This window comes from Lontra canadensis, unplaced genomic scaffold, assembly GCF_010015895.1.
Source record: "Lontra canadensis isolate GAN:19392208 unplaced genomic scaffold, GSC_riverotter_1.0 scaffold17, whole genome shotgun sequence".
Classification (NCBI taxonomy): Eukaryota; Metazoa; Chordata; class Mammalia; order Carnivora; family Mustelidae; genus Lontra; species Lontra canadensis.
In genome coordinates this window covers 8,484,626-8,509,159 of record NW_022631011.1, presented here as the reverse complement: position 1 = coordinate 8,509,159, position 24,534 = coordinate 8,484,626, and positions in this window count along the sequence as shown.

The window sequence follows — 24,534 nt, the reverse complement described above, 5'->3', positions numbered from 1 at the left end:
GTGGTATCTGGCTGGAATAGAGCACTTGCTGTCTAAAAGTTTCCTCTCTTGCTAGGTTTCCCTTTTTTCCGTCCTTTGGCTAAAGAGAGAAAGATTTTGTTGGATTATTTCTGTGTCATGTGTCTGCACCTGTTGGTATTTATGATTTGTTAGTTTCTTCAGCCCCAAGTCTAGAATGTTATGAGGCAAAAACAGAAAATGGAGGCAATTCGCTGTTCTATTGTTACTCAAGTCCTGAGTTCTTTAATCTTTCTTACCCTCTCTACATTTCAGAACTATTTTATGTTTACTGTATTTAAAAATGTCCATAGTTACTAGTCATCCTTGGCAGGGATAAAGGAAAAAGTATGTCTATTCCAGCTTCCTAGAAGTATAAATTTTCCTGGTCTTTTGTTGTTGTTGTTCCTCAGATAAACCAACCTTGTATCTCTTTCATGGATTTCTATCTGATACTTTCTCTAACTAAAACTCTCTTTTCCACATCTTTAGAGGGATGGACTTGTATCACAGCTTCAATGTGACTTTCTTGGATGACCATAATAAATCAAGCAATCTAACTCTATCTTTTACAATGCTAATCTTTACAACATTGCACTGTTTAATTTTATTCATACTAATTAAAATTGTATTTTCTTGATAGGTTTCTCTTTCTATTTTGGTACCTATTTCTTGTCACTAGAATATAAAATTCATGAAAGCAGAAACCTGGTCTATGTTGATAACTACTGTCTCTACATATTTCTAAAACAGTCCCTGGCACAGAGTAAACATTCAACAGAGATTTCTTATATTTGAATGAACGATACAACTGTTTTCATCTTACATTTTCCTGAGTTAGTCTCTCATTATGTTGAAGAAGAAATGTATTTCATCACAACATTGTCCTATTAGAACTCCTCTTTCCCTTTCTTGATAATCCAAAGTTACTGGCAAGCAGGAGCAAAGGCCTGAGTGACAGGCTTATGGCTTTGTGGTTACATCCTGAGGATAATTAACTCTCGTAGGCCAGCTGTGACCCCTGCTGGGAGTCAGCCTGTGCCTAATATGATGACAGAACTGGCCCCAAATGAGGCCACTACACTTGAGGCTCTGTAGTGACTCCTGAGATTTTAATGAACCTACGGCCCTGCCAAATATGAAAACTAAGGCAGAATTTCGGGACCAATTGATTCCCTAGAGAGCCCTGAAAATGATTTGAATTTTAGAGAGCAGATTCTGTGGTCCCTCTTGCCAGTCTGAATGATTCCCGGCAGTGATAATATAGCCTTTGCATTTTTTTTCATATTCCAGTATTTTGCCATGTCTGAGTTCAACAAATAGAAACTTATTATCTCAGTTTTAGGCTTTTCTCACCTTTTAAAATGCAAATACTTCAGGGAAGAGGAACAGCTGGTCAGTCATTTTGATCTGAATGTAATGAGTTTATTAGAGCCAGTCTGGAGATGGAATTCTGATACAATGCATACTATGTATCCCTTAAACATGGCTCTCTTTTGAAGCTTGACAGTACTGGGACATTTCCCTATAGGAGAATTTCTCATACATGTAGCAAGGTGGTAACTCTAACACATGTAGATGGAAGGCATAGCATGGGACATGAGTAACTGGATCTCAGAACAAACTTCCATTGCAGACAACAGTTATTTTTTGAGAGGTGCAGGAACCTTAAATCTTCATCTCATTGGGTTTCACATAATAACTGGCCAATGAGTCCAATGAAAACCTGGATTAAAATCTTATCATTTTAAATTGCAAAGTCCTGTCATTTAAATATCAGATTCACTGCTATAAATAAAATAAGAATAGACACTGCAGTTGAGAATGACAGGGTAAGGGATAAAATTAGATTGCTCAGACAGGGATGGTCACCCAAAAAAGGTGATATTTGAACTAAGATCCAAGGCCATTCCTATGAAGATGTAGGAAGCGAAGAAAATAGCAAATAGAAATCTGTGAGGTAGAAATGACTTGAGTCTGTTAGAAGAAAAAAAGAAAGGATAAGAATATTGAACACAGCACTTTTTAGAGTTGTATGATCTTTAAACTGTATTTTCCAAAAATAGTAAGTGCAAATGAGTATTTGGAGGGATAACTGACAGATAATAATAACAGAGGTGTAAAATCTTGATTATAAGAAGTCCCAATTTGGAGTTTTGTGAATGTCATTGCCAATATGAGTATTTTAAAATTTTGTGCCTAAAAACAATTATTTACTTAAAAATATGCATTTACTTAAATAACTCCTGAACAGAAAATCAGAATGATAGCTGAGGTCAGGAGCCCTATCTATGTTTGGCCTGGAAATTTAAAACAGAGTGTAGGTCTCTGCTTTAACCAATGAAAATGGGTAAACCTAATTTTGTGAAGGAAAAAAAAAATTAAAATACCAATAAAAATAACCTTAATTTAAATAAATTAATTTCCTTTTCCTCACTTTTCAGTCTCATCTCCTTGATAGGCAACCAGCTAAATGTTCTCCATTATCCTCTTAACCTGGAACGGTATCACAGGTACAAACCACAGATGGCTTTCCATATCACAACAGTATAGAAACACTTGCCTCTAAGCCCTTTGATGGGGCACCGAAATGTAACTACATGAGACACTTCAGTTTATGGGGAGGGAGATAAGACAACAATGTGAAAACTTCTCTGTAATTAGCTTAACCAATTGATGGATGGTTGCTGAAGGATTTAAGCATCCTTTTCCATTTGCCAAGTATGGAAGGGGTAATAAACATTTGTCTAAATGCCTGACCGTCTGATGGAGCTTTTCCATCTTAATAAAAATATTGAGGTTCAAAAAATGGCAATTTTTAAAACAGACAAAAACATCCTTTTCCAAACGTTATTATTATAAGATTTATGTTAGGACCCGGAAAATAACACGAGAATAAGGCCCACATTACACTCCCACCTCCTTCTCCATCAGAGAGGCTGGGTAAGTGGGAATCAATCTGGCCTGAGCCTCACGGGACCCAGGCAACCTATGAGCATTAGTACAGGGATGTAATAGCAGGATACACAAGAGACTGTGCAAAGGCACTGCAGGGAGATCCTCCCACTCGGTTGGTATATCTTGGGCTCTATGGTAAGGTACTGGAAGCCTGAGAGTAAAGCCCTGAAACTGAGGATCAGGGATACTGATTCAAAAGTGATGGGCCACAGAGGAGTAGTGAACCCAATTCCAAGCAATTGTTCCTCTTGTGGAGCTTTTACATGATACACTAGATAAGGCATTATGTACAATATAGGAGACAAATTACTATCTTTTCCTCTGTCACCCTACTTTTTCACCATGCCTCCACTTAAGCCATAATGCATTCTGAGAGGTTGCTGGAGTCAGCAGGACTAGAGGGATTACTTCCAATGAAGACATTCAGCCAACACTAAGTCCTAAAACAGCCGAAGTATTTATTGTTCTCCATCCAGCAGGACTTCCATAAAGTATTTAGGTTCCTGAAGAGACAGTACAATAATATAGGATGTATATGCTTAGGTTTGGGGCACATAAAGCAGGGGCCTGAGCTAAATCTGTGATAAGGTCAGTAGGTATCAAAAAGTAAGAGCAACAACACTTGGTAGGATAAAAGACATGGTACTATCTCCTCTTCCTGGGTTTCTGTGAATGGACACAAGAGTCAGGAGACACTTTCTTGTCTTTTGCTCAACAGATGAAGCTTTCAGATGGACTTGTGGATCTATTCTCCAAGCTCCCTACCCTCTCTAGATTCCAGAGGTCAGACTGGCTTAAAGCCACAGCCTTCTAATAAAATATTTGGTCTTTCTGGTGACCAGCCCCATTTGAATCATCTCATGACTTCACATAACTCAGGTGTGATCCAAGAGGTTCAGGAATAACAAAAACATTTATCACTCCAGAAATTCCAAGGATCTAAAGTCTCCCTCCCAGAAACCAGTGACAAAAGTCAATTTCTTTATTACAAAACAAACTGAAAGAAAGAAAAGGGAGCAAAGCCCTAGATCTGCTGATCCAGGACTCACTTCCAGATCTGGGATTATGAGAGGTCCAAATCATTCTTGGCCCAGCTTACAGCTTTGCCAAGAAGTTAAAGATAAAAACAAAACAAAATAAAACAGACAGACAAACAAGAAACCACAAGTAAATATTAGTAGTTTGGAATATTTTGTTCTGGTACCTTTTTACCCATAAGGTCCCATGGCCTTGAATCTGCAAACTTAAGCAGCCATTCTCATTGCATCAGACTTATTTGAAAAACACCATAATATTGTGCTGTTTTTGTTGTTGTTGTTCCCATTATGTTCCTGCATTTAATAAGTGTTTCTTTATATTTTCACAATCATCCTAAAAAGTTAGCATAACAGAGTAGGTAGATAATTATTTGTGGTATTATGTTAATCGTCTAAAATCACACAGATGGTGAATAGCAAACTTGAGCCATAGTATTACTCAAAGTTCAGGATTTGTTTTCTGAAAGGCTTCTGTCTGTGTCTCCTTACCTGTTTCAGGCCAAGTTTAGGTCGACTTTTTTTTTTTTTAACTTTACTCTCCAATCTTTAAAATGGTAATCAATTAACAACGGCACAGACGCAAACCTCAGCCCTGGACATAAAACACACGATCCGGATGTAAAACCGGAACCCAAACAATAAACCCGGTCCGAGGTAAAACCAAGAGATCCCAAACGTGAAACCCGGGCCCAGGCAAAACCGAAGCCTCAGGAGTAAAACACAGGGCCCGGATTCAAACGAGGACCCAGACAGAAACAGGCTTGCAGGCACAAAACTCAAGTCAAACCGGGCAACTCTGGCTGAGCTGCATGGGGAGCCCCACCAGGGACAGGGCCCCGGAGCTGGAACAGCGCCAAGACTCCAGACCCGTGAGCCCCACCCCAGCCCTCAGTCGCTGCTCTGCCAGCGGACGCCACCCACCGCCGCCTGGTAAGTCTCCCGGAGCTGGGGTGTCCGGGACAGAGCTGGGGTCTCAGGCGCCAAACCGGGTTTGAAGAGCTAGAGTATGGGGGAATGGGAGGCGGGGGGCTCATCCCTGAAGCACAGGTCTTAAAACCTGGGGAGCACGAATGGGTTCCAAATCTTGATTCTCGTGGCCTCGGGTCCCTCCTGCCCCGGTGGCAGGACTCATCGCCACACCTGGCGTCTGCTCCTACCTGCTCCAGGAACCCTCAGCCAGCTCGCAGGGGCTCCAGACCGCGTCGCTGCAGACGAAGCCAAGGCCTCTTGGCCCCGGCGCCGCCATCTTGAGCGGCAGCTGCGGAAGTAGTCGGAGCCCCTCGGCGGGAGCACCGCGCAGCCTCTCTGCACCGGGGGCCCGTGGCGGAGGGGACAGGGGCAGGGATCCCTCTGGCCAGGGCGCTGTGGGGTGCTGGCCTTCTCACCCTTGGGGGATTGGCTTTTCTTCCCCAATGTGGATTGTGTGCCCCGTCCCTGTGTCGGAGTTAGTAAAAGGGAGGGCACGCCTTAGGAGGAGGAGTGTTCGGGCAGCGGCGGGCCCTGAGGCGGCTGGAAACTAGAGGAGGCCTCGCGGGGCTCCAACGGTGTATGGAAGAAATAATCTCCAGAGTTCTCTCTGAGAAATGACGCTACTATCATAGTTTTATCAATGAAAACTGTCTTACAGCATGATCCTATTAGGCATCTTTTTCTGAAGGTTCTTAGATTAACCAAACAATATTTTTGATCTGGATTTCTTCCAGTAGGGAACCACTGTTTATTGGTAATAGAGCAACACCCGTGTTATAAGGACCAGCAGAATTTTAGCAGGTGGAGAGCGAGGGTCAGGCTGCCCTTTCACAGCTGTTATCTGCAGCGGGAACACTGTATGTCAACGAATCGGGGACTGGCCCATTTGGGTACTTGCTGTGGGACAGCCTCTGCAGGTAACGCAAGTTCTCCCCGTACATCCTCTCCCTCACGACTGTCCTAGGAAGTAGAGGTGAGCCTGCATGAAAAGTCCTGAGGAAACAGAGATTCCAGGGGTTCGAGTCATTTGCTGAGATCATCCAATTAGCGAGAGATAGATAAAATCTGCACGGGAGTCTTCACCTAAATGCCTCACCTAAAGGTCACTGTGAGAAGCTTCCCTAAGGCTAGAAGTCACCCTCTCCTGCTGGGACACGTGACTTGTGATTCCGTTTTTATGGATCCTGTTCTATTTGGTCTACTTTGAAGTGTTGCCTAATGGACACTTCTCTGTTACTGATGTGTATCATTCCTGTGTACTTGAGATCTTTTAGAAGGTAATACCTGGGGGATTGGAAGATGGAAAGATGGGAATGAAACAGCTGAGAAGAGACAGCTGAGCTGCACTTCCTGCCCCACTGGGAGCTCTTTTGCAAATGAGCTGATAGGTGAAGGTGGAGGGAAGGTCTTCTTTTTCAAGACTCTGCCTCTGGTGGAGGGCAAGTTTGCTCCCCTTTTATCTTACAGATTTTGGTGTGTTCATATTTATTTAGGGAGGAGCTCTTAAGCAAAGCATTCGTCAGATATCTAATTGGGGAAAATATATTGACATCCTTACTCTAAGTCAAGTGATGTATTTGATATCATTTTCTGTAGGATTATTACAAAGCAGAGTGTGCAGAGTGTGTGAAGTCAATTGACACATTATTCTAGCATTGTTTAGTGTTTACATGAAACATGCCAACTATAAGAATAACTCCCTGTTTGAAAACATACTATTTTTTACTTGGCAGTACACTAAGTGTTTTTTGTTCAGATTGCAAAATATATTTATTTTAGTAAATTTGGGAAATACAGAAAGAAAAAATAATAACTGCTTGAAGACCCACAGGTCTTCAATCCGCAAGTGGCTTCTATGACTATTTTGTTGTATTTCTTCCTATGCCTATATATCTATTTTATTTGAATGCAGTTTAGGTCATGATTTTTTTCCCCTGAACATTAGCTCATGGGATAGTCCAATTTTATTTTAGCACTATCCAGAAGCTATTCAGTGTAGTTGTAAAATGCACAGGAGTTAGATTTCAAATATGTTTTTTCTAGAAAGTAATTAACATTCTTATTGAGGAATTAGTGAAGTTAAGAAGAAGAAATTAAACATGTCTCATTCCATCACTTAGACATGAACACTGTTGTTTTTATTTGTTCCTTTATATGTATATACATTCTCTTTCTTTCCATGCATATATGGGTATTTTTGTTCTTTTATGGTATTTTATTATAAGACGATATATCATGGAATAACTTTCTATACCAAATAATTATATCGCTTTTACTTTTTTCTCCTAGAAGCATTTATTTTTAATAACAAAGCAGTGAAAACATCTTTCTTTTCATTTAATAAGAAGTCTAATGGCATAAAAATTATTATTGAAGGAAGAACAGTTTCCTTAGATTTTTGGAGAAAAAATAAGCTAATATAAAATTCCACCGTTCTGGAATTCTTTTTCCCACATATTGTATACATATAAATATTTTTTCTCATAAAAATAGGGCTATAATATATACTGTTTTCTTACCAGCCAAATACTAATAATAAACATACTTAAAATTAAAAATAAAGTAAAATGGGGGCACCTGGGTGGCTCAGTGGGTTAAAGCCTCTGCCTTCGGCTCAGGTCATGATCCCGGTGTCCTGGGATCTAGCCCTACATCGGGCTCTCTGCTCTGTGGGGAGCCTGCTTCCACCTCTCTCTCTATCTGTCTGCCTCTCTGCCTACTTGTGATCACTGTCTGTCAAATAAATAAATAAAAATCTTAAAAAAAAAAAGAATACCCAATTAGTCAACAAACATTCATTAAAAAAAATAATAATAAAGTAAAATGGGATGCAATAATACTCTGAACCTTTCTTATTGCGCTTACAACCTCTGTGATGGTACGTGAAGCATGTAGAACATTTTGCATGGAGCTTGGCACATAATAAACCTTCAATAAACATTGTAATTAGCTATTAACTACTAATAGTTAACAAAAACACATAACAAGTAGTATCTAAAGAAAAATATACTAATATTATTATTGAGGAATTACTGTGCTGATAGGTTCAGGTTCTTTTACCTCTTAAACAGGTAAAGAAATGTGAATATCCTTCTTGTTTGATTTCATAGCTCCTCCATCTTGAAGCACTATGTCCAGAGAAGGAAATCAGAAAAATATGTTTGTTTGTCGGTTTGTTCCCAGACATCAGATTTGCTGAATGAGACAAAAAAACACCTCAAAAACACCTCAGATCAGCTGCATATGAAATCTTCATTTTGGAATTTTTTGAGTCTTGCAGTTTTCAGTTTATGCCCCCACTTCACAGGGACTAATTCCAAATTCCTATGAGCTATACTAAAATCAGACAGTCTTATATTTTTCTTCCAATCACTAGTGCTTTCTCCCCTTGAGATGTTTTGGGATCTGACTACCCAAGTTGGGTTTTTCTCTCTTGTTTAAGGATCATAGAAATTTTTTTCTGTGCCCTACTAGCTATATAAACTTTTTTCTTGAAATACTTAACCTTTTATCTCTGTAAATGTGTTTTTATTGAGCTTTAAAAATATCTTCTAAGAGGTGTTTGACCTGAATCCAGTCCATACAAATTCTTTGAAACAGTTAGCAAATGAATCAGAATACTTATGAATGAGATAGTTCCTTCAGAAAGGCACTAACAACTATTTTAAGTAAAGGATATAAGAAGAAAACATGGACGAATGCTTTTTAACTACAAAGTAATTCTTAATTTGATATAAAACTCTAAACCCCACAAAGCACCAATAAAGTTGAAGATAGGAAGATTGAAAAAAAAGTGTTGTAATGAAAAACACTGTAGGCAAAATCAGATGAGAAAAAATACAACACACAGTACTCAAATAACAAAAAGCTAATTTTCCTATTATATGAAAAACATTCTCAATCAGTAAGTGAAAGACCAATAGAAATGTGGACAAACTATATATTCTATGAAAATAAATATAAGTGATTTTTAATGTATCAAATAATCATAAACATAGCTCATAATAGAGAAATGCAACTATAATAGCTTTGAGATCTCATGCTCAGTCTATTAGATTAGCAAAGATGTAACCAAAAGAAAAAAAAAAGGAAAAAACAGTCATGACATGTTGCACTGGTGAAGGTGTGGGGGAATTCTCCTTGCTTGTGAGCATGAATTGCTACAAACTGTATAAAGAGAAATTTGGCAATAAGCTGTCAAAATTACAAGTATATTTACTCTTTGAGGAAGCAATTCCATTGCTGGGGCTATATGCTGTGGGCACTTGTTATTAATTGCAGTTTGCCTCTAATAGCAAAAATTTGTAACAATTTTAATGTGCATCAAAGGGAAAACAATAATCATGTAGACCTATAAAAGGAAATAGTATGTAGCACTAAAAAAAGGTAAAAAAAAAAAAAAAGTATCTGTACTAATGGAAATGATCTCTAAATTACCTTCTTAATTGAAGAAAGGGAGGTACAGAAGTATTTGAAAAATATTATAGTCCGCTATCTCTATATAATAAGATAGTAACTAGAAGATATTTATTTATATATTTTTTTATATAACTACCTTAGATTTGCATGCCCTATCACTGAAAGGATGCCTAAGAACCTGAGATCATAGGTTTTTGTGGTGAATGGAACTAGTGTTTGACACTTGAGTTCACAGTACTTCTAGTTATATCTTTGATTTTTGACCCATTTTAATCTCTTGCCTACATAAAATGTTTTAATTAAATTTAAAAATAAATAATAATGATATCTATAGTTTTTTTAATTTAGTTAAAAATAATAATCTACTGTATTATTTTGATGACTATTCTGATAAATGAATAAAATACTGGATACAGAGAGAAGTAGGGCAAGCAGAAGAGAACATAAATCAGCCTTTTAAGACAGTCTTTAAAGAGTTAGTAGAAACAAATATTTATCAAAAGGTTATCTAAATTAAAATGAGAATTCCGTTTACCTACCTTCTGCGGAACATAGCTTCCCTGCATACTGAAGAGTCCAGGTTGTCTACACAAAGCATCTGAGGAGACAAGTCCAGGTCTGGTTAGGAGCTGGTGCCTGGATATCTCTGCCAGGTGACCTTGAACAATTTACTGAATTTTCCTAATTTTTCACTTTGGATTTCTAAGGGAAACCTTTCATATGGGGAATTTTAATAGAGAAAAAAATATCACACACAATTTTAAGAAAGAAAACCTCTTCCTCATTTACCTGTTTCTTAAGGGGGATACAGGGGTCATCCATGGGGATAATAGGCTAGAACGCTTTGTAACATTTCAGTTGTTCACTCACTAATCTATTTGTCCATTCCTGGAATCTCTCTTCTTCCCTGGGCTCCTTAGGGCTGGGAAAATAATGCATGTAAGTCCTGGCACAGACACGCAGAGACCTAGAGCTTCTTTCCTTATTCTTCTTATGAGTGGCACAGCAACACCAATGACATTGTCCCTGTCCCATGACATTTTTCATCTCTCAGGTACTGCATGTTGTAGAATCAGTTTCAGCCTCACTTATCATATATAACTAATCAGTTAACTGTTTTCCATTTTTCTTTTTTTTAATTGAGGAATCATTTGGAACATCTGACAAGTATAGTCGTATATATTTAAAAATATTTGCCATTCTTATCGTCATTATTAATGAAGTGAGAGGGCAAAGAAGATACAACCCAGAGCAATATTTTAGGAGCTCTTTGGAGCAGAAAGCTATATTCAAATGGAGGAGTGGATGATAGTGCAGAAGGATAGGCTAGTAGAATTACAAGGGAGAACTGCTCACTTTATCCAGAAAAGTTGGGAACATTGGCAAATTGTATAGCTAGTGAATTGAGTATGGGACCAGCACAAAGTCATGAAAATCCAGTTCTCTCTGCTTCTGGTGATGGTACTGAGGTTCCAACAAAACAAAGGACGAAAAATGTTTTGCGAATTTGATGCAGAGTATGTCATAGCATTTTAGGGGTGTCTGGAATGATGGGTGCTGCCAGTTAGGTTCCTTGGGAAACCCACTTTGAGACGGAGATGGAAAAATTACAGTTCACTGGGGAGTGCACTCAGGAGCACCATTTGCAGGAGGGATGACGCGGGGTGGGGCAGAAGAAGAAGCTGGGCTGTGGTGCAATAGCAACAGAGGACTAAGCAGAGTCTATACGGTCTGGCATTGGCTCCTGAGGAATTATCTGAAATTAGGGCAAAGGTGCCCAGTTTTTATCCACTTTAGTGTTTTACTCTTAACTCCAGATAGTAAGGGAGAATGGTCCTCTAGGAAGGCAGTATGATCTTGGACAAAACTGCTCTCTTTAGCCAAAAGCTAATTATGGCAAAGTACAGACTGGGCTGAGAGCTGTCCACACTAATACTCCCAGCGCTTCGGACCTGGGGAAATGAATGCTTAATTCTGACCATGGGCACCTGGGCAACTACCACAGCATCTAGTACAGAGGGGGGCTGACCAGGTTAAGGATGGGATTACGCTCACCAGCTGCTGCGTCCATCAAAAATTCAGTTCAGGTGAAACACCTTTCTCTAAGAACAGTGTGGGTAGACCCATTGCATCTCTTCTCCGAAGAAGAACATCATGTGACCGCCGTTGAGTCATTCTTACAGTCGTTTCCAAGATTTCTCCAGAATCTGATAGAGGAGGTTTGTGTTTGGCACTGGCATTAACCTATATTCCTGGCGCAGGTCTTCCTCCCCTCAAACACGCACCTGAGGACTCAAATGGCTCACAGTTGGAACTGCCTGCAATCTTACTAGTGATGACAAAATGGAAAGGTTCAAGCCAAGAAAATTTTAAAAAGACATACGGCATGACAGATGATGCCTCACACCAAGAATGCCAAGGGCAAGTTAATCCACCCTTACCTGAGGGCATTCAGATATGAAGAAAAGTGTGTACAAATCACAGCTGAGCCCTTCCCAGTCAGAAGGACCAGAAGCAGGGCTGCCCGGATGTGTAGGTGGAGAAAGTAACTGCTCATAGAGTGATTTTGAGGGCCCAGCAAAGCCGTAAGTTTCCAAAGTACTTACTCCAGATGTAGTTGATTTCCTAAAATTCTATCATGCCTTACTTATGGCTTGATTTTTGTTAAGAATGTTAAGTGTGTTCACAATCATCAGACCTAAAAAGGTAGGGACAGGGGTCATGAGAAATGGGTCCATCCTAATCATACTTGTGACATTCAGTAAGACTATTCTCTTTGGGACTTAGATTCTATGATTTGGTGCTGATGCCTTTGCTTTTTCTTGGTGCATGTGTGCCTCTTAGTTATTGCTCCTTCCAGGCCATCTTCGTCATTATCACCCCCTACTTTGAAAATTCTGTTTTGGTTCCATTGCTGCTGATGGATATCTGACAGCTGTCTTAAATGTGACAAATAAATGTCTTCTATCTTAAATGCGATGAAATTTTTGGATCATGGAAATGGTATACTCAGTTCAGGAAAAGTTCTCTGCCTTTTCTAGGAACCCTTCCATTAGATTTAGTGTGTATGTGTGTGTGTGTTGGGGGAAAGAGGGTAGAATATGTAGATCTCCCTCTGATCCCATTCTCTACAGTCTCTCTGCATATTCCCTTGTAACTCCACCAAGGCAGCTGATCCAGAAACCCTCATGCAGACAGGAGGGCTGGCAGTCTGGGTATTCTGCAGTTTCCCAGTGGGTTGCAGACTGGGCTACATTACAGTCCTTTCAGTTCCCTTTCTTCTTTGCAACTCAGTGTCCCAGCCTACTGACTGGCATGTTTTAATTTGAATAGTTGGTTAAATGAATGGATGAATGGGCAAACAGAATGAAAGAAAGTGAAAGACAATTAGCCAGCTTCCCTGCAGAAAGGAACAGTCCTGGGATTCTAAGGAAAATTATTTACTGAACGGGATTAAGGAAATCAGCAAAGGGTGTTGAAGCCACTAGCGACTTCTAAGAGCAAGAAGCCACTGCCATTCTGCAGGTTGAAGGGGGAGGAGGAGAGCTGCTGGGGAGGGTCTGTGGAGAGAGGTAGAGACAGGTCAGACCCTGTCCACAAAGCAGGGGGGTAGCAAAGGAAGAAGCACCCTGGAGACCTCCTTTTTAACTTGTATTTCTTGCTGGTGCCTCCTACTGGCCAAACCCAACTAGAAGCCAGAGGGATAAGGGCAATACCCAGGATTTAATCTTTAGAGCCCATCTCCCAGAGTCCTAGAGGACAGATAAGGGGATTGTAAATGGGGGATATAAATGGAAAATGGTAGCACAAAGGATACAAGATGATTTTCCATAGAGGGGAAAATGGAAGCAGGCATAATGTCCTAGAAGGAGAAGGAGGATTCACCAAGAGAAGGAGGGAGAAGTATGTGAAGATGCTGGAGACAATGACAATTCCACTTATGTGGGATTGGGAAATGAATAGTGCCTGACACCTTTAAAGAATCTTGGTTCTTTTTCTACCCAAGATTCTCTCAAGTAGTATTCCTTTTTTTGAGAGAGAGAGGGAAAGAGCTAGAACGAGCTGGGGGAGGGGCGGGGGAAAAGGAGTAAGAGAATCTTAAGCAGGTTCAGCATGGAGCCCAGCCCGGGGCTCGATCTCATGATCCTGAGATCATGACCTGAGCAGAAATCAGGAGTCAGACATTCAACCAACTGAGCCACCCAGGCACCCCTCAAGTAGTACTCTTTAGGGTGAGTTGTGTTCTTTAAATAGACAAGCTTAGATAGTGTACATTTTAGAATAAATAATTTAAAGAATTATAATAATCATTTCCTAGCTACTTTATGGTATCAGGTACTGTGCCCAAAGCTTTATATAATGATCTAATTTCATGCTCACAAAATCTATGAGAGCTACTGTATATTATAATCTTTATTTTACAGTTAAAGAAACTGAGCATAATAGTATAGCAACTTGCCCAAAGTTGTATTGCTAGGAAATGAGAGAGAGAGAGAGAGAGGTCGGTGTGACTTCAAAGCCTGTTCTCCTCAGCACCAGTTAACTGTTTTGTCAAGCTGGTTTGTGAGTAGATCATGTGCATGGACTTTTCTTAAACTTGCATTTGAGCTAGAGGATTTGGCTAGGTTTCTTCTTGCTGGCTATTATTGGCTGTTAACAAGTGGTGTTTTAAAGCGCTGTTAGAGGGTCAAGAAGGGAACTTAAGTGATTCACATAACTGTTGAGAAGATCAATATGATGAATCAATTCAAAAAACCAAGTTTGTTGTTTATTGCTCTAAGATGGTGTAGAGGCAGTGGTACACCAGATACTTTTAGGATCTTATGCTGTGTTTGAAGTTAGTTAGAACCTAACCCATACTACAGCTTCAGAACAAGGCCCTATAATAGGTGCCCAGACTGCAGGAAGGGGAAGAAGCTATGAAGGGAACCTAGGTGAGTAAATTTCACTGTTTGCTTGTTATCATCCAGAAGTGTGTCTGTTCCACCATTCAGCTTTCTCTTGCTGCCCACAGGTAACCTCCTTTGTGTTTCCTTTGTATTGCTCTATGCCTTTATGATGGGTATTAAAAGACAAACTAAGGCGTATTAAAATTTTAGGAGTTTATTTAAGCAAAAATCGATTTAAATCAGGCAGCATCCAACCTAGCAGATAGAAGGGAGCTCCAAGGAGCTTTACAAAATGAAAGATTTTTATAGCCGGGAGGGAGGAGGAACAAGGAAATTACACTAGGCAAGGAAACATGTGTTCGTTATTGCAAAGTTACTTTCCTCTAGGGGGATGGCAGGGGTCTATCAGGCAGATTACCTAACTAGTACTGATCCTTTGATTCCAGAAAGACTGGTTGAAAATTCCATTTCTGAAAGAGGCGGAACTATAATTAAGTTAAGTTTGGGTTTGGTGACCCTGGGCTTAGATAAACAACTCCATTTTGGGCCTTTTGTCTTATTCTCAACACAAGACATATCACACTGTGTTCTAAATATTTACCTCGCTTTCTCTGTAATTAGAACATAAGCTTCTTGAAAGCACAGCCTGTGTCTTTTACTATCTTTGAATTTTTAACCCTGGCACCCTATTTTATCTTCAGAAGGCAATCTTTAATTGGATGGTGATGACTGATTATAAAACTTTAAAAAATCGAAATCCCTATTCGGATTTAAGTTATTGACCTTGTATCATTTAAAAGCATAGTTGAATTCCTTCAACTTTCTTTGTGGACTGAATTTTTGTATGTCATATTATCATTTAAATGCAGAGGAGAAACTAGCTATTTTTTAGGAACATTTTGGTGAATACTCTTGTAAAGGAAAGAATCACCTTGGAGTTTTAAGAGAATTCTGATTTCTGTACATCAGGTTTGCTTCAAGCAGTGAGGATCTGTATGTGGCAGGATGGAGAAAAGCTGGGAAGCATAGTTTTGGGGACTGGAATAGAATTTAATATGTATTTTAAAATACAGATTGCATCTTCACATGGTGAAGTCCATGTTGCGATGATGGAAAGCAAATCTGTATTTTTGTAGCCAGGTTTCCACTACAATAATCTTAAAAGCACTATAAAATGGAGATGCCAATAACCATGTGGAAATAACAGAAAGAAAGAAAAATCACACGTAACTTCTCATTTTCTTGATAATGACTTCCTTATTTTTCTGAGTTTATTCCACTTCAACTTGGCTTGAATAATATTAAATATGAATATTTTAGGGGTGAGGGCTTTGTTTTATTTTCTTATTCCCTCCACTATCTCACCAGACAATAGGCGTGAAGTGGTGGAAGGCAGAGGGCTGGTTAGCTGGTTAGTAGAGGAATGGAGTCAGAATTGGGGGGTTAGGTGGTTAGAAAGGAGACCAGTCATAACAACATTCAAGTCCAATGAAACAAGCATGCAACGCTGATAGAAGAAAATATCTGCATCAATTGTTTGTTTGTTTTTGAGTGAAGAGTTTGATACATAAGATAATTAGTCTCTGGTTCATTCACTGAACAAATAATCAGTTACTGAATAATCACTTATTTTGGGTACTGGGAATAGAGAAGTGAACAATACTCAGGCATAGTCTTGTGATATCTACGGTCAGCCTACAAAGGAAGATTCCTCCTTTCTGGTAGGTGTTGAATGTCATTCTATAGCACTGTCTAATTAATTTATTCAGCAACTGTATCTGTGTGTCCTCATACACGACTTTGAAGGCTGAGGTGGGGTAAGAGAAGAGCTGCCACTGGGGTTAGCCCTGAAAGGGAGGGCACATGCACCTGGCCAGGTACCATAGCAGGATTTCCCTAAATCTAAGACATGGCATGGGGACTTCTTGGCAAACACACATACTTCCTGACTAATGTTGTTTGTAGTGTGGTCTGCCTATCTGCTCACATTTGATGGGTGGGGAAACAGAATCACCATCTTCTTATATTATCAAGTCATTGTATTAATATTATGTAGTTCTCTTTGCACACTTATGATTAGTGTATAGTGTTAAATTCTGACCATAAAAATATCTGGCTCATGCACCTTTATCACAGTTCCAGATCTTTTATAAAGACATGAGAAAAACCACAAAATTCCTCTTCCCTATTTTCTCTTGTGGTTAGACCTGCAGTCTCAGTGAAAAGAAAAAATTCTGAAAGGGTATACACCTCAAAGCCTTGAGAATCTGATGTGCTCACAGTGACAAGCTTTAGTTTGCTCTCCTACTTTGAGTACTTAGCTAAACCCACTGCCCTCTTTCCGACGCCTGCCACGGGAACATCCTGCTGAGTAGTTTCTACTCACAGCGTCCACATCCCTCCTCAAGCTCACTGAAAAGCACCTCAGACACTGGAGCTGATCTGGCCCTTTCCTGCCCCTCAGGCCCTGTTCCCAAATTTCTCCAAAGTACAGTTACTCTGAACACAGACTGTAGCTGCTGCCACACCAGCAAGCATTTTCTTCCCAGCTATCAGAGGCTCTAGTCCTGTTTTCTCTCCCGCTGGTGACAAATGTTGCTGTGATAAGACCCTTCTGTTCACTACATTTGACTTTACCTTGACTCTTAAAATATCCATCAACAATTACATTTTTTTTTTTTTTAAATGAGAGTGACTTGATGCCTCATTGTTCTTAAAGGTGGTAACGTTGATGCCTGAGCCAATGGGAACAGAGTAATGGTGCGGAGGAGAGCGTGCAGTTAGAGCTCATTAAAATTATTATGCATCTGAAGCGTTTTTTCATGAGGATGATTGGATAGCTCCAGTTGACAAGGAATTAGTGCAGGGTTCATTTTCTTGCTGTCTTTCTTCTGGCTGTTCCTAGTCTCCTGACATTTCTCCAATAGGATATAATTCCAAAGCTCTTATGTTTGATCATATTTGTTCCCATATATACCCAGTTCTTAAATTCCCCCAGAGAGGTTGATTTGAGTTCAAAGTGAAATATGGATGACTTAACCATATTCCCTATTGCTCTCAAATTAATGCTGCCGGCTGCCGAACACCACGGGGCTTTTCTGGTGGTATCACATAATCGGATTGTATTCTATAGGAAACTATAAGAATCATTGCCTGCAATAGCAACATATTTATATAATGAGAAAACTGAGGCCTCCACATGTTAAAGTATTAGACCAAGGTTATACAGCTACTTCGTGGTATCTCTAGGAAGGTAAGCACTTGAACCGTAATACCGGGGCTTCTCCTATCTCATAGTTCTTTCTCTTCCTTTTGTTTCATATCACTTTAAATTCAAACTGTCACATTCACTCATGACAACAGCAGAGGGAGGGCAAAACATATACTTAGGATTCAACTGAGAAATATTAACTTATGCCTCATGCGACTCACATATGTTGAGTATTTTATTATATGCCTAGCGTGGTGAAATTCAGACCACAGTCTGTCCAGTCACACTGCCTGGCATTGCAGCCTCGCTCCACCAATTACTAACTGTGTAGCCTCGGGCAAGGTGCTCACCTTCCCTGTTTGCTCATCTGTAAAATGGGGATAATAATAATACTTCTCAGGGTGCGTGGGTAACTCAGTGGGTTAAAGTCTCTGCTTTCGGGTCCTGGGTTTGAGCCCCATAGCATGCTCTCTGCTCAGTGGGGAGCCTGCTCCTCCCTCCTCCTCTGCCGCCTCTCTGCCTACTTGTGATAGCTCTGTCAAATAAATAAAATCTTTTTTTAAAAGAGTTTATTTATTTATTTGACAGACAGAGATCATAAGTAGGCAGAGAGGCAGGCAGAGGGAGAAGAAGGGAAGCAGGCTCCCTGTTTCACAGATAGCCCGATGCAGGACTCGATCCCAGGACCCTGGGATCATGAACTGAGCTGAAGACAGAGGCTTTAACCCACTGAGCCACCCAGGTGCCCTTAAATAAATAAAATCTTAAAAAAAATAATAATACTCATGAGTTGTTGCCAGGACTAAGTGAGTTAATCCACAGAAGAGTGAGAACAATGTTTGGCATATGGTAAGAGCTGAATAAGAAATGATTATTATTACTATCTGATAAATACTTTCACATTGAGAAAACTCTAAGTGGAAAAAGTCAGCAGGAACTGAAAATACCACAATTGCATTCAATCTCTATCCTTATTCTGGCAATTATCTGCCTTGTACTCTTCAACTGTTATTTCTCTTTACCTAGATTTGAACCGTGGAATGCACGTTTATCTTGTTTTTTTAAACCTGTTTATAAACTTCAGGACCAGGACTGCTCTCTTATCAAGTGCATGCTCAGAAGATGTGTGGTGAATCACAGACTGTGGCTGGGGAGATGCTAGATCTGTGTGATTTAAGGGCCATAGAACAAAGCTTTGAATATGAAATAGTGTATTCATCTCATTGGGGCATTACCTTTCTATTACAATGTTACTGATCATTCATTCAACAAGTAATTATTTAGTATCTAGCATGTGCTAGGCATTCTTTCACAATGAACAATGCAGATCAAAATCTCTGTCCTTATAGTCCTTATAGTCTAGTAAGGGAAGATAAAACAATAAAATAAGTAAATTAAAGGTGTGCCAAAAAGTGAAAAGTGCTCTGAGAGAAAATAAAGAAGAGATGTGGAGGGTCTTAGAGGAGTTGGGCTTAGCCAGGATGGGAAAGGAGGGCCTCCCTGCAGAGGTGGCAGTCTTGCAAGAAGCCTAGGGAAAAGGCAGTGTAGGGCAAGAGAAGAGAAAGCAAGCAGGCCTGGAGGGAAGAGCTTGGTATGTTCAGAGGTTAGCAATAATCTGAGTGGCTAAAACTCAGCAGGTAGGGGTAAGAGTGGATTGTGCTCTGAGGTACCAAAGGGTACATGGGGCCCAGGTCATGTGGGACTCACAGGACATTGTCAGGCAAGTGGGTTGTTTTGAACAGGTGAGTAATGTGATCTGACTTACATATGACAGAGTCACTCTGGTGGCTATTTTGAAAATATACTATGTTAAGGACTTTGTGAGCAACATCTCGTTTACTTACATAACAGCCCTAAAAGGATTAGTTTTTCTGAGATGAAAACCAAGGTTTACAGAAACTTAGAGTGGCACATCAATGATTCAAAATCAGAAATGCCTACCTCCAAATTCTCTGTTCTTTATCATTAATTTTTACCTCTGTCCTATATTCTGTTAAACCTTAGTCACATTATGGCTATAGAGGACCTTTTACTCTTTATTTTTCAGTAATCTTCTTTTCCTTGTTTCCCTTAGTGTTTGTGAATTACAGAAGATCTGTGTGTTTCCCGCATGCACATACAAACCTGAGGAAAGCCTGTGTAGAACCAGATGTCAGGTCTCCAGGCATATGCGTTAGCCTGACAAACTGACATGAATCACGTGAGCTGATACGAGCTATCCTGAGATTATCTCAAATATGGATGAACATTGAGAGGACAGGCTGAGGCAAAGGGAGGGCTTAGGGACATATCAAATCATCTTCTCTAGCAAGGACATCTCTGATGAGAGTCTCATCTTAAAAATAGGCTGTTCTCCAAAATCAGTTACTTGCTAGTAACTTAGAGGAGACTAGCCCCTAGACAAGGTGTTAGGTGTATGCGCAGGAACAACCTTCTTAATAACACCTCTGTGTTGTAGTGGCCTTCACTATAGCTCCTTTAGTCATCCCTTCTCCTTCACCCCAACAATCTCTTGTCAAGTCAATTGTTGTGCTTTTCAGTTTTCTTTCTTTCTTTTTTTTTTTTTTTTTTTTTTTAAGATGCTTTATTTATTCGTTAGAGAGAGAAAGCAAGAGCATGAACAGGGTGGAGGGTTAGATGGAGAAAGAATCAGACTCCCCACTGAGCAGGGTGCCTGATACCATGCTCAGTCCCAGGATGCTTAGATCATGACCTGAGCCAAAGGTGGACACTTAGTGGACTGAGCTACCCCGGCGCCCCTCAGTATTTTTTTCTAGAAATATATTTGCTATTTTATTTTTATTCTATCTCTAATCTTCTATAGGTGTTATTATTCTTACCTAAACTCATTTAAAAATCACCCATTTTTTGTTTTCTCCCAGCCTCTTCTCCCTTTAATTCCTCCCCTTAATATGTTCCTTACTACAATAGATGATTATCTGTTGCCAACAGGATTAAGAATGAATCCAGTGTTAACATTCTAATCTATGTCTTCTGGGTTATTATACTTCTTACTATATTCTTGTCAAATTTAATTGTTCATTTCATCCCCAATGAAAATGACACTTTTCCACTTTTATGATTTTGTGTGTGCTTTTTTTTCTTTAAAAATCTTCCTACCTCTATCCACTATCTAAATCTTTTTGCAAAACAATACCTCACAACCCCTCTTTCACTGTTTAACTTTAGTTAGAGAAAGCTTATACTGCAGAAAAAAAAAAAATCAGTTGCTAATTTTAACACAACTTATTCCTCATTTGTGGGAAATCTGTTGTGGGTCTGGGCTACTCCTCAGGACATCATCCTTGTGATGGCTCAGTACCTAGGGAAGAACTTGTTGAAATGGCACCTCCATATCAACAAGGGCTTCCACCATTGCCTTGACAGAGAAGACCTCACGTGGGCAATGACATACTCTGGCCTGAAAGTGACACACGTCGCTTCAATCCATAACCCACTGACTAGATCCAGCCACGTGGCTCCACTCAAACAGTTTAGAGTCATCTCAGAAATGAGTCCTCTCATATGTTTAGAAGAAAAGACCAAATATGCATAAACACTAAGCTTCTGTTCAATCCACAGAGGCTTTCTATATCTCTTTAAATGATAATAGTAATAATAGAGTTGCTTGTAAATACATCCTCTACTCACAGGAAGGCAGTACCTTTTAGTTGCATTTAGATGAATCTCAAGGAGGCATATCCAAGATTATTAGGAAGGCCCCACTTTTTTCCTCTCACCCAACCAGATATGCAGTCACATCTGTAGAGATGGCAGTTTCCATTTCTAAATTCCATTCTTATACCTGTTGCCTGGATATGTTCATGGCTTTAGAAACGATTTAGGAAATACAATTAATGCTTGATTTTACAGGGATTCTTGGAGACATTTTGTTAATTAGAGAGCTTTCATATAGTCTTTCCTATGAAAATAAGATTATACTTTTTCCTGTTTTGCCTCAATTATGAATTATGAAAGAGCTTAGCTGTTTATGATATGGTGGAGAAATAGCCTTTCCTAAGATAGAATCCCAAATATTCTCAGAAATAACATAGAAAATGGGAAAGGTACCATAAATAACAACTTGGGAGACAACATTTCTAACTTCAGAGCCCTTTCCTATATGAAATGAACTGAGAAGCAACTTTCTTCTGACTGTTCTAGAAGTTATGCATTTAGTCCAGGTACTCCAGACAGAATTTCTGATGGAAGGTTCCTTGTCCTTGTACCATCTTGTACAGAGATCTGGATAATGGTTTCCAGAGCACAGTGTTTGAGATTTGTATTGGATTTGGGCCGTTAGACCAAAGTTATAACTACTTGTCTTAAACCTCTCTCCAATTAACTAAAAACTATGAATCTTAAAGTCAATTTTGCATTTTGAGAGAAATTTTCCAGCAAAATGTCAACAGGTATAAATAGCAAGTATTTATTCAATAAGGATTCTCCAAGATGCTCTAGAAGGAGTAAATACAGAGTTAGAGATGTAGTCTTAGACTCTTCATTTAATACTAATATGTGTGTCTTCAGTTCTTTCACTTTATTGCATCTCAAAGGAAACAGTGGGCATGGTCTCTGGAATGCAAATAAGATTCCTTTTGTTTACACCATTGGACTTTAAACATTTTGAGATTATGGCTTCTTTATTTTTTTTAACAGACTTATTTATTTATTTGAGAGGGAAGGAGAGCATAAGAGCATGAAAGGGGGAGGCGCAGAGGAAAGAATCCTCAATCAGACTCCCCACTGAGCCTGAGCCCTGTGTAGGGCTTGATCCTATGACCCATGAGATCATGACTTGAACCAAAAACCAAGATTCTGACACTCAACTGACTGAGCCAAACAGGCGCACCAAGATCATGGCTTCTTTAAGAACTGTTAAGATCTTTTTGGATCTTATGGTTCTTCTGAGGAGATGTTATGAATCTCCCAGAAATGTGCAGACAATTTGAATACATTTTTGAGAGATTTATAGCCATAGGAAGCACCAACCAAGGTGCATGGAACTAAGAGTAAAGACATTAACATCCACCAACAGCCAGTTCCAACAATCAGTCTCATGATGATATATACAGAAATAAATATATCCTGCAGATACTATGGTGGGCAAAATGAGGTACTGCTCTTTCCCACACTCCCCCAAAGACCCCAGAGGAATAGACAGTGTCATTCCCAAAAGTGCTCAAATGTGCTTGTGCAGCTTCTCAGAATTAACGCCTACAAGCTATGGACTCAAAGCCATTTCAGTTCATTGATTCAAACTTAACTGCATCAGAAAATCCTCTAATGGGATTAAATTCCCTTGCTCTAGTTATGACTACTGATCTCCTATATCTTTTTTTTTTTCAAACTTGTTTTTCTGCCAATCAGTTTTTGTCTTCTGATGACTTGAAATTTTAGTTCTCAGATCCTCCTAAAGCATTGTTTTGTTTTGTCTCAGTTTGTAAGACTGGGATTTTGCTTCAGTTCTTCTCCAGATGTACAGTCCAGTGGTGAGATTCAGCTAAGTGGTCCTCCAGCAAGGAGGTGCTGGCCAGGATATAATGATACCAACCTGTTTATTGTGCCCTAGACACATGTTGCTGCCTTTCACTTCACTATAACTCTGAAATACCTCTCTCAGCACCCTTGTTTTCAGAATCAAACTCTTTTGCCTCTTAATAACATTCTGCAGTAGCTAGAGTATTTAATCCCAAGAATTTTTCCTGAGATTAACTCACCAAAATTAGTTTGGCTCTACTGTATTCTTTTATAATCTCTGTACCCCTAGATCATAACACTTGATGTGTCATATTAAATGACCTCTGTCATTCTTCTAGATGACGACCTCCTATGTGCATGAATCATGACTTATTCCTCCTTCTGTCACCTGCACGTATTATGATACTGTGCACTTCTAGGTGCATTTGGGTGTTTAGAACAGAACAGTGCAACAGGCCTCTGGACACCTCTAGACATTGGTTTCCTGTACTCCCAGATTTGGCTCTCTATCCACCAGGATATGCTCCTTGATGGTGATGCCCCCATTGGTGACAGAGATATTATGATCCCTTATACACTGTGTCTTTTGTGGTCGGCACTTCCTTCAGAGAACATCTTTATAACTTGCAAAGTTACCTCAGTCATGAATAATTGAAAGTGGCTGCCTTGAGTATATGATGGAAAAGTCTCAGAAGAAAGAAGAGTTGAGATTTGTCAGTAATATCACCTGGGGGCTCTAAAGTGTAAACCAACAAGCCACATGCCAATATTAATCTTCCCAGAAAGTGAGAGAGTTTTATGATAATCCCAACACTGTTTTCTGTTCATTGTGTTTTGCTGCGGCGAATAGCGCAAACTATCCTATGTGAAAATTGTCTTCAGGGAGGACATCGGTGAAACACTGTTAGTGCTCGCAGAACCAAAGGAAGGATGTGGTGAAGCCACAGGTGAGGGGGGACCTGCAGATTTCCACTGTTTGTTATCTTCTCACAAGTACTGAGCTTATCTCCATAAACCTTAACCATCACCTGGAAGGATTGGGGCCAGACAGAGCTATGCCTGCACTGCACAATTCTAGGAGGTACCATTCACAAAGATGGTAGTTAGAAAATAACAAAGTATGGGGCACCTGGGTGGCTCAGTGGGTTAAGCCTCTGCTTCGGCTCAGGTCATCATCACAGGGTCCTGGGATCGAGCCCCACATCGGGCTCTCTGCCAGGCAGGGACCTGCTTCCCTTCCTCTCTCTCTGCCTGTCTCTCTGACTACTTGTGATCTCTCTCTCTGTCAAATAAATAAATAAATAATCACAAAAAAAAGAAAGAAAGAAAGAAAGAAAATAACAAGGTGTTCCCAAGTAGCTGCTTTAATTAGTTACCCACTAGAGCCAAGTGGAGGTGGGGGAATTTGGTATAGTAAGGACATTTTAAATTTCACTGGAAGCTTGAGTAGTTTGCCCAATATATTTACAAAGCCAGGTCATGCAATGGTCACCTAAAATCAATGCCTAAAACTCTAGCAATTCCATATCAAAAAAATAAAAAAGGAGAATCGTAGTCCTTGAGAGGGAAGAGG